The 13,880-nt window shown below is 44.6% G+C and overlaps 1 protein-coding gene across 5 annotated transcripts in view; it reads left to right on the top strand.

The window, feature by feature from the left end:
- The first annotated feature begins 12,024 nt into the window (after positions 1–12,024).
- YPEL2 (yippee like 2) overlaps positions 12,025–13,880 on the top strand; it is a 77,011-nt gene continuing 75,155 nt past the window's right edge. For 2 of the 5 annotated variants that reach the window (XM_074342708.1, XM_074342707.1), the window contains exon 1: positions 12,025–12,279. The gene's annotated coding sequence lies outside the window, so the exon portion shown is untranslated. Of the gene's footprint in view, positions 12,280–12,627; positions 13,201–13,880 lie in introns of those variants that run through there. The other 3 variants (XM_074342706.1, XM_010951032.3, XM_045513755.2) reach the window with 3 other exon arrangements.

The following is a 13,880-nucleotide window of genomic DNA, read 5'->3' as shown; positions in this document are numbered from 1 at the left end:
TTGTTCTTAGTTTAAAAAAAAAAACTTATCTCAAACGAACGCTTTCATCACAAAATCCCCCTCTCAGAACACTGGCCCAATTCGATTTCTTTCTCTTCCTGCACCTTGTCTGCTCAGAACAGCTCCCTAAGCTCTCATTCGCTTCTTCTCAGCTTCCCAGCATGAGCCCTCTCCACTCAGGCCCATGTGCAAGAAATTGGCCCAAATAGAAACTGCAGATATCCAGGGGGTCACTTCACCATTTCCTCTATTTCTGCTGTGATCAGTTGTGTTGCACTGCACATTTTATTGAAGAATTTGTCTTTTTTTTTCCTCACAAAACACGGTTTTCCTCCCTCTCCATGATAACAATATTCCTTTGAGCATAGCTGTCACCTTTATACAGCTGTATACAGCTGTTGGCCACAGGGCTTCTCAACCTCAGCGTTATTTACCTGTCAGCTCAGATAATCCCGTGCAGTATGTGTCCTGTGCATTGTAGGATGGTTAGCAGAATCCCTGGCCTCTTCTTACTAGATGTCAGTAGCATCACAACCCCCCCCACCCCCATCCTTCCTCCCCCCACAAAGTGTGGCAACTAAAGACATCTCTAGATATTGCCAAATGTTACCTGGAGCTTGGGGTGGGGGTGGGGGGGCGGCGAGGGAGAGGGAATCGCTCCTGGCTGAGAACCATTCGACAACTGGGGGAATGTCGGTGGCTCAGTGAGAACCTGTAGCTGGTTGGTTATGCCCTTATTCAACCACGAGAGGTCTCCCTAGACCTCATTATGGTTCTATTCTGGAAAATAGGCCACCACCAAACAGGTTAATTTTCATGATTTGGTGGGTGATGACAGCAAAAGATTTCCAAACAAAAGCATCTAATCAATCTCGCTTGCCAAAGAATTCCAAATAAATTACACAGATATTCCACTTCAAAGGAGGGGAGCTTAATTCCCATAGAGTGGGCTGTACGTACTGATGTGCTGCCAAAGAGTACAGTATGGGAGGGGGAGTGGGGAGTAATTGCAGTGGAGAAACCTGACAAACACGAAGTCAGCCAGGTGACTGAGGTCAAGATCAACACTGATAAATCATAATGATAGTGTGCACCCTTGACATGATGTGATAAAAATGGCACTTTACCCCTGTGACCCTCCTGCCCGAACCCCATGACCCCAGTCTAATCATGAGAAAAACCTCAGGCAAATTCCAATAGAGGGACATCCTAAATTCCTAAAAAATAAGGAAAATCTGAGAAACTGTAAGAGCCAGGAAGAACTTGGAGACATGACAACTGAAGAGAAGGGGGTAACCTGGATGAGATTCTGGAATAGAAAAAGGATATTAGGTAAAAATTAAGGAAATCTGAATAACTAGGAGCTTTAATTAATAATAAAGAATCGATATTGGTTCATTAATTATAACAAATATATAACAAAAACTAATGTAAAATTTTGATAACAGGAGAAATAGTGTGCATGGGCAGATTATATGAAGACTCTGCTTTATTTTTCTATAAATCTAAAACTGCTCTAAAAATTTAGTTTTCTAAAAGCATCTGATTAAGCACTTGGTAAAATCAATGAAGAAGATTTTTAAATGATGAATTTGCTTGAATTCTGATTTAAAAGGACTTATCTGATAACTGTAATGAGAAAAGCCACCATATGGAACCAATCAAGCCTTTTTGCAGCAGTATCAGGTAAGAAAGGTAACGACTGATACCAAAGACGACTTAGAATAGAATAAAGGAGCCCAACTACTTCAAATAATTCTTAGAAATCATTTCTACCCTAACAAGTAGGGAAACGTGGCCTGATCATATAATGAGAATATCACCTTTTATATCTCATTGATATCCCTTTGAAGATGGTACTATAGTCCAGAACTATATCCAGATGAGAAAAATTGAGTGTCAGAGAGATTGTATATTTGCCCAAGACGGTAGAGCTAGTAAGTGACAAACTGAAAGTCAAATTTTTACATCTGATTCTACAATCTTTGCTTTTAACTCCTGTGCAATATTATAGGGGCTATATGTGACAGCCGAGGTTATCCATGTCACTGTAGAGTACGTATTACATAATTTTAAAAGTGCTGAACAAAAAACGGAAGTCTGCATCCTCAGTTGGCCCAGGATATCAATTTCCTTACAAGAAAATTGTGGGTAATAATACCTGTCCTGCTTACCTCACTGGGTTATTTTAGGAGTCAAATGAAAGATTACATGAGACAATGTCTTGCAGCCTGTGAAGTGTGGCATTGTATCATTAACACATTTTTACTTTTGGAGCTTTTTGCAAATATGTCTGTGAACTAACGGCAAAACGGAATTTGTGAAGATGATAGAAGGGAGCTTTGGACCAGAAGACAGAAGAGACTTGTGTCGGCTTCATATCCTCCCTTGGAGTACACGATCCCAAGTCTGTGATCTTCACCACTGACTGCACTTAATCACCTGGGGGAACTTTTCAAAGGCATCCATGCTCGGGTTCGGTCCCAGACCAATTAAACCGCAATTGCTATGAGTGGAGCATGGGCAATACTGAATTCAAAAAGCTCTCCAGGTGATTCTAACACGCAGCCAAAGCTGAGAAATGCCATCCTAATTGATGTAAAGTCAGCCCAGTCCCGCCGGGTCCACCCTACCCCTCGCACGCATAGGCTGCTCTTCACTCCTAGAAATTGCTGGAGTTGGAATATTGCCAGCAGGCAGTGAGGCAAAAATAAAAGTCTGGTCAACCAAGCTGCTGAGGCAGCTGATGGTACTGTCATTTGACTAAAGGAAATGGATCTATGTCAGTTTTATTCAAAGAAGGAAGAGTCCAGTCACGGGAGGGAGAGGGCTGCAGAGGCTGGCTCTGCAATTATCTGCCAGGAGAGCAGAGAGGCTGCTCCGAGCCTTTGTAAACTCAGCTCAGCGGGTGAGTTTATGTTGGCTATTGTGTTGTCTGAAGAGCCTTTGTTGGGAGCCCGGGCCTTGGTGCCTGGCAGATCAAAGCAACAATCAGCATACAAGTTAGTGAATTAACACTGCTCAAAAACTGAGATCACAGAAGAAAAAGCTGATGAGTAAGAATAACATTAGATGTGCTATTGAATAAATGCAATTCAGAGCTAGAAATTGCCTACTCTTAGAAACAAGGCCCAGGTTCCTAGATGTATTGATTTTCAGGGTCTTTGGTAAAAAAAAGGTTTAGGCTACAGCACTGCCAGGAAAGAGTACTGAGATGGAGAAGTCAACTGGGCAAACTGAAGGTCCCTGTCCTCCGGAGACTGGGCATCATCTTGACAAATCCAGGAACTCATTTTGTCATAACACTCAGAGGTGAGCGATCTCTTGGGGGTGGATCCACATTAACGAAGCTCGCAAGAGTCCAATACTGAGTTACACAGTGACCAGGCATTAACCCCAGATGCTACATTCTCTACTACCTGTAAGAAAGCCAATCTGGGGAGCCACATTGGAACCATAAATTATACTTGAAAATAAAGGATATAGCTAAGAAGTGAGTTAGGTGATCTCAAAAGATGGCATCCTCCAAGGGGAGGGTATAGCTCAGTGGTAGATCATATATGCTTTGCAACCAGGAGGTCCTGGGTTCAATGCCCAATACCTCCATTATAAAAAAAAAAAAGGTATCATCAAGCTACAGTAGCTGGATTCACTCAGCCTCTGTAGGAGTGACTAGTTAAGCAGAATGAAATATCCCAGACTCTGGCTGGGGACCTTCTGCCTGATTCAGGGTGGAGAGTCACTGATATTCTGGCTCTTCTAGGGTAATTTTTTTCTCTTTTTCCTTTGGGCAGAGGAGGAAATTAGGATTATTTATTTATTTTAGTGGAGGTACAGGGGATTGAACCTGGGACCTTGTGCATGCTAAGCATGCACTCTACTGCTGAGCTATATCCTCCCCAACTTGGGGTCATTTTTTTCAAACCAAGGGTCTCCAAACTTTTCTGGTTGTGCATTCCTAACAGGGAAAAAAAAATTGTAAATCCATTTTTTTTTCAAATCACATGTGGATAATTTTGAATTGTTTTGGTATCATCTACTTGTCAGATCTCACAAGACGATTATTGCTTTTACTGAGTAATGTGGCTGACATCTTATATTAAAGGTAAGAGAAATGTCAACCCTACCATTTTCTTGTTTGCTTGTGCTTTAATTATTAGCATTATCTTTAATTTGTGGTTTCTTTGCACGAATCTTGGTAAGCCCTTGTCCATTTCATGAGGGTTAACTTAGTGAAAACTGAACACTGTCGTATAATACAATCTGTAAACCCATTGAACAGGGTACAGTAAACTGCAAGATGCCCCAGGCTCTGCTGAGAGGAAGCCAGGGAGTGAGGTGCCACTGTCAGCCCTCCAGTCGTGGAATCCCCATTCTTTGCTGGGATACCTCAGTAACGAATAGGCTATTCTTTAGACAATATACAATACAACGCATTCACTCAGAGACTAGAATATTTTATAGCTTTGGATACAATAGCAAAATACAATAGTTCTTTCTTAGAAATTACGCCCTAATCTCTAACTGTATATGGGCAGTCGTGAATCTCTGTCTACCCATTTGCCGACTAGGGGAGTCTTTGGTGTAGATGTCCAGTGTCTTCCATCACATTTAGATTCTCCTAATTGTTACCTCCTGAGGGGAACTTTATCTGAAGTCTTGAGGGTGACTGAGGACCACACAGTTCTACACAAAACCACAAAGTGAGTATGAGGGAGCCAGAGCCATCATCACATTTTACTACTAGGAGAATGGTTTTATTTAAACTCAGAAGCAAAAGAGTTTGGTTGAAGGGATCAAGATGAACTAGTTTCAGCCCTCCCTCTTTAGAGACTTCCATTCCTGGGAAGCTTTCCATTGGGTTTGAAAATGATGGCTCTGGGACACTTAAAATTTGTCTGAGATGGAGTTTTGCTATAATCGGTATTGTATTATAGGTGAGTCTACAGGAACTAGAGACAAAGGAGATGTTGTGCACAGTTTGCGATGAATTCAGAACAAAAGGAAGTATTCTGATCCATGACTTCTCCCCAGGATATCATAGCATAGAGTTTTGGAATTTGGACTCTATAGTCAGACAGTGTTAGGTTGTTCTTTTTGTTTCCTCCATAGAGAATTTAACTCTTTTTTAAAATAGTACATACATGTGATACTAAATGGGAAGGCTCCCTCCTATTCCTAACTCCTATGCTCTCAGTTCTTCCTCTCAGCAGCAACCTCAGTTACCAGCTTCTTGTGCATTCTTCTAGAATTAGTAAAGGCAGTGGAGCGTACTTCTATACAAACTACATATAAATAGATTTTTAAAAACAAATGGTGGCATACATCATACCGTTGTTCTGCACCATGCCTTTCCTCCCCACTTAATTCTTGGAGTTTGCTCACTCATTTCATTCATTCCACATATATTTATTGAGCAGTGTGATAGACTGGAATATTGCTCCCTACTCCTCACAGATAGGGTTATACATCCTGCTCTCTGCCTTGTGACTTTTGAGACTCTTTCAGTAAAGAGTAAAGTGAAGTATACTTCTCTTCCCTCTTGACTTTGGTTTTGGTCAGTTTTCCTTGACCAGTGGATTCTGAGTAGAAGTGACAGTGTGTCAAAGCAGAGGCTTCAAGAGGCATCGTATGTTACCATGTACTTCTTAAACATCCATGGTCTATAAATGAGAAGACACTAGGAGCCAACCTAAACCCAACCTGTGACCCTCAGCCTGGAGTAGTGCCATGATAGCTGCCCTACATATTCATGAGAAAAAAATAAATTGTGTGTGTGTGTAAGTCACTGATAATTTGGGATTTTTTTTTTATTACAGCCAGAATCAAACTAAGACCACTCTGTGCCCAGGCATTAGTCTAGGTGCTTATGTTCATTAGGGAAACAAAGATCTTTGCCTCCATGGAGAAGCTATGTAGAAACCTGCCTCTTTTTAATGGCTGCATAGTATTCCTTTGTGTAAGGGGCATTGTAATTTATTCAACCAGTCCTTTATTAATGGATTTAGTTTATTTTAAAGCATTAGTCTCAAAAGATGAAAAGCATATTTGTAACATAAATGCATAGAAAGCCATATATTAATGTTTTATTTAACTCATTAATGAAGAAACCATTAGGATGACAAATTTGGGTCAAAAGAGAACAAGAAAGTTGAAAATTGTAGTCAGTGGATAAAAAAAATCTGAAATAACATTGCTAATTTTGATATAAAACTGGTTAATAAAAAAATAATAAAAAAATTAAAAAAAATAAAACTGGTTAATGTCCTACAGGGTGAAAATAATAACATTTGAGGTTTTATTCTATTGGACAAAACCAAAAACAACCCAAAACATTCCCCATGCTCAGTTTTAGAGAGTTTTAAAACCTCTGGGCTTTAAACAACTGCAAAATTACATCCCCCAGAGAGTCAGACTATTTGCTGATACTAACAATGTTACAGTATCCTTTAATATCCATCTTTGCACACCTGCATGAATCTATCTTAAGGATAAATTCCTAGAAGTAACATTTCTGAGTATATTAATTTCTAATTTTGAGAGAGTTTATCAAATTGTCCTTCATAGAATTTGTACTAATTACCTTAGTGCAAACAACGTATGAGTGGCTGTTTGGTCACATTTTCTCCAATACAATGTTATTGAACCTTCTACTACTTGCCTATCTGAGAAGATAAAAATAGTACCTCATTGTAATTTTAATTTGCTAGTTTTCTTGTTATAAGAATGTTTTGATTTTTTAATATCTTTATAAGTTATTTCTTTTTCCTCTACCATGAATTGCTATCTCATATTCTTTGCCTTTAGAAAAATTAGCCCTTAGTCTGTCATATGTGTTCCAATTTTTTTTTTCACAGTTTCAGACACATTTCTAAGTGTAGCTCTATTATTTACTGTCTGTGTGACCTTGGGCCAGTTACTTAACCTCTCTGAGCCTAAGTTTACTCCACTAGAAAACAGGAATAATAATGTAGTCCTCAAGCCCATATTTGAAACCCTGATATAGATGTGTTTTAGATTATAGGATCTTTCAGTGCATACACTGTATATTACATAAAACCCTAGGGAGTATGAGCTGTTTCAAACACTAATATTCATATAAGAAACATGAATACACTAGGTGGGATTAATAAAGCCTATGCATGACCGCACGGTTGAAGTTTGCCATCAAATAGGCTGTGTCAATTTATTTTTTTAAGTGGAGCATAGGAAATTTTTCTATGGTTTGTTACATCAGTTTAAAAATTGTGCAGAAGAGAGACATCCTCAATGCTATTATAACTGATTGTGAGATATAACCTATTGATTAGACAAATATTGAGACTAGCCCACATGGGAAGGACTGGAAATCAAAAGATACTCAATGAGAGTACTGTTAGTAGCTTGTGAAAGTAAAGAAGGAAAATATTATTGCTTGTATCCTGCCAAATATTTTTCACCCTACAGATTTTAGTTATTGAATATTACTGTCCTGTTATTGTGCCATAGGAGTAACAACAGTGTCAAACTTACTTTTGATTTTTAGAGCTTTTTGGATTTTGGAACTGTGGTTAAGGTATGTAGACCTCCGGGGTCTTCCTCATAAGGCTGTTGTGAAGATTGGAATAAATTGAGCAATGTGTGTCAGGTGTCTATACCAGCTCCCAGAACACAGGAAGCACAATATGAATATTGTTACCGTTGCTGTTTTAGAGATGGAAGTGCTAAGCCCTGACAACTCTTGTTTCTGGGCCCTTTAGCTTGGCATAAGGTTTTGCTTGATGCAGTAGTCTGAGGTTCAGATGAGTTTCCTTGTAAAGGTGATTGAGATATTTGAAGAGAACAGGGGAAAAGGATTTGTACTCTTTGATGGTGTAGAAGAAAGAGAATGAATGGGCTTTGAAGCCAGATAGATCAGGGTTCAAATTCCGTGGGATCAGCTTCTTTAAGAAAAAAAAAATGGCAGAAAATACCTATCTTGAGGATTAAAGATAACAAGATAGAAAAGAAACTGCTCCTGTCCATAACATGTGCTCAATAAATGAGAGCAGCTCTTTTGTTCAGAGTGTGTTGAGGAGGGCTGACAACCCTTACCCACTTACAGTCTGAAAAGCATATAATCAGCCACTTCCATGACTGAAAGTGAGGGACTTGGACAAGGATCAGAGAAAGCATTTATTGTACATAAAGAAACAAAGCACTGTTGCCAAGACGTGTCTGCAGGAAGATGGTACCATGCCCTCCTCTGTGATGTAATGTCATGGGACTTTCCCTGAGGGGGAAGATGGGAGGAGGGGGGTCCAGTGAAGCCTGAGAGGGGCAACTCCCCATCCCCACACAGGCAGAGGGGAATGTTTTCCCAGGTGGTACGGTAGTATGAGTGACTGTAGTGTGATTTTAAAACGTAGGCAGCCCCTTTCATTATTGAATATCTTGAAGTTTCAGGTTAATATTGTCATATTGGGAAGTAAGACTGCTATCTGTTGATCAGCAGACTCTGAAGACAGACCCTATACATTCCTGCTTGGATCCTGACTAGATCCAACTCAGATATAAACCTGGAGGGAGGGTCTGCCATGTGCCAGGTGCTGAAAATACAAAGACGATCTGACCTGATAAGGTTCCAGCCCAGGAGGGAATGAGAGTGAGGTTGGATAACTGAGAACTCTAAGCAGGAAGTGCAGAGTGTTGAGTGATGTGAGAGAGCTATGAACACAGTGCTATGGATGATACTAAGAAGGGAAGATCGCTTTTTCTAGAGAGGTTAGGGGAAACTCTTCCAAAGAAGTGACACTTAATCTCATCTCTAGACTGAGTCATCAAGCAAAAGGCTTTGAGATGGAGTGAGGAGAGGAGAGAAGAGAGGAGGAGAAGGGGCGGAATAAAGGAACGTAGAAGAAACTGCATGGACCAGGGTGTGAGGGGACAGGCATAGCGGTTTATTTGTATAGTTATTTATTCAACAAATATTGGTTGAGTGCCAGACACTGTTCTTGGCATTGGGGCTTCAACAGGAAGCAAGACAGACAAAGTCCCTGGTGCTTTCATGGAATTTACATTTTAGAGCTGGATGGGCCAGGAAAAAAAAAAAAAAAGTGGCCGAGGTAATTGCAGAGAGTGATAATTTGAGAGTAGGTAGGATACAGAGCACTATGACTGGCATGTAGGATTAAGTATTGGGGAGGGGGTGTGACTCTACAGAGGAAGCGTTTGATCTGAGACCCCCCTGGCAAGGAGGCAGCCTTCTGGAAGCAAACTGTTCCAGGTGGAGGGAACAGTAAGTACAGACGCTATAACAAGACGAGGCCCAGTGTATTCGAGGAACAAAAAGGTGGCCAGCTTGTGCAGAGCAGCGTGAGCCAAGGAGCCACCAGGACAGAACAGAGAGGTTGGCCAGACTGGTTAGTAGAGCCTTGTGGCCATCATAAAGGGGTTTGTTTTGAAGAAGTACCATCTGGCTGCTGTGTAGAGAATGGATCGGAAACAGGGAGATCAGCTGGGAGGCTGTTGCTTGCTTTAGGCGAGAGAGTTGTTGGCTCTGACCAGGGTGGTAGCAGCAGAGATACGTGTTCAGAGCAAATACATTTTTTTGAAGTAGAGCTGATGGGACCTGCTGATGTATTGGTGTGGGGGTGAGGGAAAGGAAGATGTAATCATGTCAAATACTGCCAGAGGTTGAGTAACATGAGCACATAAAAGTGACCTTTTCTCAGTCGTAGTGATGTCAATGTGGCAACAGTAAGAACTGGGATTGGAAAGGAAGCTGGAAAAGAATGGCTTTGAGAATGAATGAATTTGGCCTCACACAGTGGAGACAAGGGTCCTGGGCCAGTAACAAAGCCTAGCTGATAACCTGTCTGTGAGGCTAGGAACCTCTCAAACTTTTACTAGTAGGATTTAAAAAAAAAAAAAAAAAAAAGGATTCTGGTTAAATCTGAATGAAGTTATTTACATCTCTCCCTATATTTCTCCATCTCTTTTTTGCCCTACAGTATAAATATCTTTCCATTCTCACACACTCTACATTGGCCTCAGCGTCTCTCCTCTCAGTAAAGTCTTTAGAATATTATCTTCCAAGCCAAGCAGGAAATTCTGCACAGAATAGGCACTGAGTAAACGAGTACCGAGGGGTGATTAGAGGTGCTTGCTCTCAGAGAGAAAGAGAAGTTGCTCTTACAATTTTGTTTCACTTCTACCTTCTCACCTAACAACTCACAATGCTTGGCTCTTTTGGCTGGGAGGAGACATGATCCCGCTTATTAAATATTTTTTGTTGGCTGTCTGGCTGGTTCTATTGTCTCCTCATCTTGCAGTCCCGTTGCCTCTTCCAGTTCCCTGCATACACACAGCACGCCTGCAGGGGTCCTCAGATCTCCCTCTGAACCACTGCACCAGACTTGTCCTCCTTAGCTAACATTATCTTTTATTTAAACAGAAACAGTAGCCACCAATCTTGTTACATAACATACCAATATCCTAGGGTGTTAAGCTAATGCAACATCTATTGTTGGGGAGTGGAGATCTGGCAACACGAATATTCACTAGGAGAATATTGCTGCAATGTTGTAACAAGATTGACTCTCTGGCCCCGCTTAGATTTTAGAGCTGGAAGGGACTTTAGAGATCATCCTATTTCAATCTTCTTTGTTTTACACTGGAAACCAAGGCAAAGAAATTTGCCCAAGAGGCAGATCAGGGCAGAAATCAAGCTCTTGATAATCTAAAGAATCCATCACCTCTTCTTAGATTAAGTATTAAACCTTTCTTATTCAAGATTCTCTTTTGTTTGTTTTTGTTTTGTTTTCCTGTTTTAGACTTTCCAAGTTTGTCAACTGCAAAAAGTGACATGGTGGTCCTGCTTACACTGAAACAGCATTCGAGACTGATACATAGTCATGATACTGATGTATTGGAGGTATCTTTCGTTGTTTTTACTAACATTAGGATAGGATTCACATCCAACCACATAAAGTCTATTAACTGAATACAATTTGAATGCAGTGTATATTAACTGAATCAAATATATTTTAAAGACAATTGGGTAAAGTTGCTGTGAAGTTGGAGCCATCTAGGGAACGACTTCAGCACCATTTTCCCTTTAAATGTGTGGCGGGTGGGTGAAGTCAGCAGCACCTCCAGAAGCATCTCATAGTCTAACAGCTCAATAAACCATGGGGCTTCCTATTGCTTTCTGAGGAACTGCAGAACCACAGTGGCCAACTGAAAAGGCTGGGCTGCTCTCTGCTCCTGATCCCTGGCAGCATTCTTTCTCAAACTGACCTGTTTTCCTGCTGGGAGACTGCCCCACTCCACCCACCTGGTGCCTCCCTAGATTTCCTGACTGCCCTGGGCTTATTTTTTAACCTTCTCTTCCTTGAAAAGCACCACCCCAGTGACCCAGAAGGTGGGCGCCTCCCCTGAAGTCATTGACCGTCTACTCTCCTGATCATCATTTCTCTGCAAAAGCCTTAGAAAATCAGCAACAATAGGGGTTAAGGTGCCTTCCAGTTCTCCTAAGACCTCTTTTCTACTTTTAATTCTCCGAAATTAAGCAGAGCTGAGAGGAGAGGGGGAAACGCCTTGCTTCTGAGTAGGGCCCCGTGGGGCTAGCACTATCTTATTAAATTCAGCTGCCCTAGGTCTTGACAGTCTCTTCAGGTAACTTAGGCTCCGGGTTAGGGATGGCTAAAGTGTGAGGACGGAGCTACTACCGTGGCCCTCCAACAAGAAGCACTTTAAAGCCTCCCCTCTCCCTCTCCCGGGTTCTAGAAACCCCAGCCATGACCTAGGGACAAACTCCAAACCCAAATAAACGGTCTCCTCCCGCGCGCCGAGAGCCACCCATTCTCATCACCCTTTTTCCCTATTCCTCCGGCCAGTTGCCCTGCTTAGCCAGGCTTCGCCGGCTGAGCCTCATCGGGCCAGACTCGGTACTCGCCGCACTCCCCGCACCCAAGCCGGGCCGGGTCAGAGAGGTGGGGGGTGGGAGGTAGGGGAAGCGAGGGGCGGAGTTCCGTCCTTCGCTGATTGGCTCGGGGCGGATGGGCTGCGGCCGGGCCGAGCCAACCCGTGGCGTGTTGCTATGTGCTGAGCCGAGGGGATAGGCGCGGGGGCGCGTCCATCACCCCGCAGCCCCCGGCCCCGACGCGGAGGGATGCGGAGTGGCGGCGACGGCAGTGGCGGAGGCTGTGGCTTTAAGAGCGCGCCCGGAGCCCGGGATCCGGCCGGGCGGTCCTTCGCTGCTGCGCAACCCCGCGGAGCCAAGCTCAGCGCTGGCCGGACGGGGCAGCCTGCTGTCGGGTAAGCAGACGCGAGCGCGGCGCGGGCCGGGCATGCGTGGGCGTGGGGCGCGCTGTCAGCGCGGGCGCCTGGCCCCGGGCACTGGGCGCAGGTCTTGTGGCCCCTCCCGCCCCGCTCCCGCCGAGCCCGCGGCGCCCTCTGCCCTGCGCGGCCGAGGAGTGGTCCGGCTGGGGGTCTCCGAGGGGGCCGCGGGCGCCGGGGGCGGGGAGCGGGCCGCCGGGGCCACGTGACCGGTTTGTTTACAAACACTGCCGGGCCCTGGCGGCGGCCCGCGACTGGAGCAGAGGTGGCACGGGTTCCAGGGTCGGGGCCTGGGACCTGCGCGAGGAGCTGGGCGAGTCTGGGGCGCGCGGTTCGGCAGGGGAGACCTGGAGACCCGGTCGCTGCTTCTCCTTCAGCATAGTTCCCGCAGCTCGGACTCCGTGGGGGCCAGGATGGGGGCTTCGGGCGTTTTCGGTCCCCGGTGACCCTGGGTCTCCGCTGAAGACACTGGGTCCGGGGGCGCCGCCCTTGGTGCCCCCGCCTTTGGGGGACTGGGCGCTCTCGAAACTCCCAGGAGCGCTTGGCGGGCCCTGGGCCGAGGTAACCGCAGCCGAGTTCCTGCCTGGCCGCTTCCCGGCGCCTCCCCAGTGCCCTTGCCAAGGGGGTGGGAGCGAGTTCTCTCCTGCCCAACGGAATGTAGGGGCCTCTCCAGCGAGTACCTCTCAGGAACTGGCGCTGAAGGGCAGCCCCGATCTCTCATCGCTTCACTGCTTCAAGTTCACCCTCCTTGGCCGCTGACCTCCTCTGTGTGTCTTTACCCAAGTCGTGGCTTTTCTCACGTTGGCGGATGGGGGAAACCACCTGTTCTTTTGGACCCAGTCCAGGAGACTGACACCTCTGACTTCACTCTCAGCTTGCAAGAGCTTACAAACCAAGTGAGTGAGTGTCCTCCGTTCTTCTCTGTTCTGTATGTAGCTGACCCTCCCGCAGTCCCGCGGCGGTCCCACATGAAACTGCTCCTGGGCTTTGCTGGGTATTTTGCTTTCTGGCCTCCTCCTCAGTTTGCTCTTCTCGGGTGTTGAGGTTCATTTCAGTAAGTCTTTGCTTCTGATGAGTCTAAAAGCTAACAAGATGGCCAGCTATTCATCTTTTTTCCCTTGCCCTTCCTCCCTTGTTTCTCTGTTTTGGTCCAGCAAGATGGGGCTCCTTGTCCTAGAGCGAGGAGCAAGAAGGCAAGCTTGATGTTTCTCTGTATGGCACTTGCTCACGGAACATTTGCAGTGCAAGGAATCTAGGGGGTTGAGTAGTTAGGTGACTTATCCAAGGCAACTTATGTCACTGGCTCTGGGGCGGGACTTGACCTCACATGCTTGGTGCTCCCGGTTTCTTGTTACCAGTGGGACTGGATTCACCCTTCTCTGACTTTCATTTGACCTAATCACTGCCACAAAGATGGGCTGCACCTGAGTTCTGTCTATCCCTTCCCTCATTTCCAGGTCCAGTCTCAGGAGAGTTGTGCAAACTTCTCTTTGGCACCTTCCCTTGTCCCCAGCTCCATGGAAAAGGGTCTAAGGCTGGAGCAGAGTAGCTCACCCTCCTCCACTGTTTGTAATCAGTTT

The sequence above is a fragment of the Camelus bactrianus genome, chromosome 16, assembly GCF_048773025.1.
Source record: "Camelus bactrianus isolate YW-2024 breed Bactrian camel chromosome 16, ASM4877302v1, whole genome shotgun sequence".
In the NCBI taxonomy this organism is placed as follows: Eukaryota; Metazoa; Chordata; class Mammalia; order Artiodactyla; family Camelidae; genus Camelus; species Camelus bactrianus.
This window is presented reverse-complemented; position numbering and strand designations above follow the sequence as displayed.